We start from the raw sequence: 3039 nt of genomic DNA, 5'->3' as shown, positions 1-3039 counted from the left end.
ATGAACATAAAATAGTGTACCTGTTAGTTCTATGGGAAAGGAAGGAAACTGAGGCCAAGCAAGAAATAAAGAATATTAGAAGATGTAAAATAAATGATTTTTATTAAATTGAAAAGTTTTGGTACAAACAAAACCAATGCAACCAAAATTAGAAGGAAAGCAACAAACTGGGGGGGAAATAATGATAAAAACTCTCTGATAAGGTTTAATTTCCAAACATATAAGGAACTAAGTCATATTTGAAGAAAAAATCAAGCCATTACTCAATTGAAAAATGGTCAAAGTGATATGAATAGGCAGTGTTCAGATGAAGAAATAAAAACTATCAATAATCACATGAAAAAGTGTTCTAAATCCCTCCTGATAAGAGAAATGATTTGAAAACAACTCTGAGATATCACCTTATACCTAGTAGATTGGTCAGTTTGTCAGCAAAGGAAAATAATAAATGTTGGAGGGGACATGGCAAAATTGGGATGCTAATGCATTGCTGAGACAGTTGTGAATTGATCCAACCAGTATGGAAGGCAACTTAAAATTATGTCCAAAGGACTTTAAAAGACTGCCTGCCCTTTGATCCAGCCATCCCACTACTGAGTTTGTATTCCAAACAGATAATAAAGAAAAATGTTTGTACAAAAATATTTATACACACAGTTTTTATTGAGGAAAAAATAGGAAAATGTTGGGTTGTCCCTCAATTGGGGACTGGCTGAACAAATTGTGGTATCTGATGGTGATGGAATACTATTGTGCTGTAAGGAATGGTGAACTAGAGGATTTCTATATGAACTGGAAAGACCTCCAGGAATTGATGCAGAGTGAAATGGGCAGAACCAGGAGAATACTGTATACAGAGATTAATACACTGTGGCACAATCAAATGTAACCAACTTTTCTATTAGTAGCAATTCAATGATCCAGGACAATCCAGAGGAATTTATAGGAAAGAACACTATCCACATACCGAGAAAGAACTGTAAGAGTAGAAATGCAGAAGAAAAACATAGGATGGATTGCATGGTTTGATGGTTATATGATTGGAGTTTTGGTTTTAAAAGAACACTCTATTGCAAATGTGAATAATATGGAAATGGATTTTGAATAACGATACATGTATAACCCAGTGGAATTGCTTGTCAGCTCTGGGAGGAGAGAGGGAATAGGGGAGGGAAAGAACATGAATCATGTAACCACCAAAAAATATTCTAAATAAATAAATATGTAATATATAATTATATGTAATAAATTATAAAATATAAAAATATGCATTCATGGAGTTATAGACATACATGTAGACACATTTATATTTTGGTATAGTTGTGCTACATTTGTGTTTACATATGTATAGGTATTCATATATGTGTGCATGTTTATATCTATATAGATATGTGTAGCATATAAATTGCCTTCTCTATATGCCATTCATAGAAAGAGATGTCTCTTAATATACACATACTTCTATAAATCTGTCTTCATATATCCATTTCTTTATGGGTCTCTTTATCTGTATCTATTTGTCAGTAGAGAGAGACAGCGAGAGAAAGCACATAATTTTAATTCATTGGAAGTAATGACTAGGACCTATTAAGATTAATCACCTACATTACATACTTCGTTCCAAAAAGAGAAAGGTAGTATGTACACTTTCTTCTTTAAATAATTTGAATCTTAAAGTTTTCAAATTTTTAGGCTAGCAACAAATGTTTGCATCTAAATGATTTAAAAAATTGACACTTGTGATTTTCACTTAAACTGGTTTAATTATACCCTCTATTCCCATGGAAAAGGCACTTACCATATGCCATTCTCCACTCTTGGGTGCAAATTTTTATGCCAGTGGAACAAGATCATAATATGAATTAAAGTGTCATATCCCTTGAAACTAAACTATATCATGCCTATTTGAAACCACTTTCTATTAAATGCAACATGGAATTTTCTAGTTTCACAATCAGAATATTTGTTCTGCCATTTTAACAGATGTATCTATAACATTCTTATAATTCATTCATTTCTCCCCCATAAATAGGGATTGATACTCAGGAAGTTGATGTTGGTGATACCCTCCAGTTTGGCAATTCTGAAATGTAGGCAATATATTGTAGTTGCAATAGGTCTAAAGGTACCCACACTGATTCTAACACCAAACTGGGTCGGCCCTGGGAACCTGGCCCATTTGGAAGCCAAGAAGGTCAAAGCTCCTGGAGTGACAGTCAATGATGTCTGCCTATGACTGACTGGCCACTGTCCTTTTAACTTGAAAAAATAGAGACAGTATCAAATATTACGTCCTAGAAATTTAAATGTAGCTTTTAAACATAAGTTCAAAGGGCAGAATCTCCCAACTGTATTGATTGATGCCTTAGTGCCTAGTTGTCAAACCTTTTAGAGATTGTGTGATCAAATTGCACCCTCAAGCCACCTATTAAAACCTTACCCCCTACCCACCATATTACCCCAGACAGGGGATGGAGGATGTACTCATATTGGACTGGTGGGCAGGGGGTGTAGCATATGAAAAATATGGAGACATATGTGCCATGGGTTCACCAACAGGGCCCTATTGTAACAGTTTAATTAGCTCTTACAAATGCAGATAGAGCAGAAATGTTAAGTAAATAACCTATCCTTCATAGTGAACACAAGTAATAAGAGCTCTAGACAAGCTTCTGAAAGTCTCTTGGTATCCATTCATGATGACTCCATTGATCCACCATTCTATTTCTTAGCCAGTAGCAGATTGTTTTGATGATTACAGCTTTATATTACAGTTTGAGGTGTGGCACTCCTAGACTAGTTTCCTTCACATTTTTTCATTAATTCCCTTGATATTCTTAATCTTTTTTTTTTCTTCCAAATGAATTCTATTATTATTTTTTTCCTATTTCAAATCTCCAACCAATAGGGTCTATGTTGGGTTTTAACTATTGCTTCTTGACCAAAATACAGATTCCCCTGGAGACAAATAAGAAGATTTGGTATTTTTCACCTTTTAAGAACTTGCCACTTTTTATTGTAATATACAAAGTCAAACTT

Source organism: Monodelphis domestica, chromosome 2 (assembly GCF_027887165.1).
Source record: "Monodelphis domestica isolate mMonDom1 chromosome 2, mMonDom1.pri, whole genome shotgun sequence".
Taxonomy (NCBI): domain Eukaryota; kingdom Metazoa; phylum Chordata; class Mammalia; order Didelphimorphia; family Didelphidae; genus Monodelphis; species Monodelphis domestica.
The sequence above is the reverse complement of the archived record's forward strand: the minus strand, read 5'-3'. Positions refer to the sequence as shown.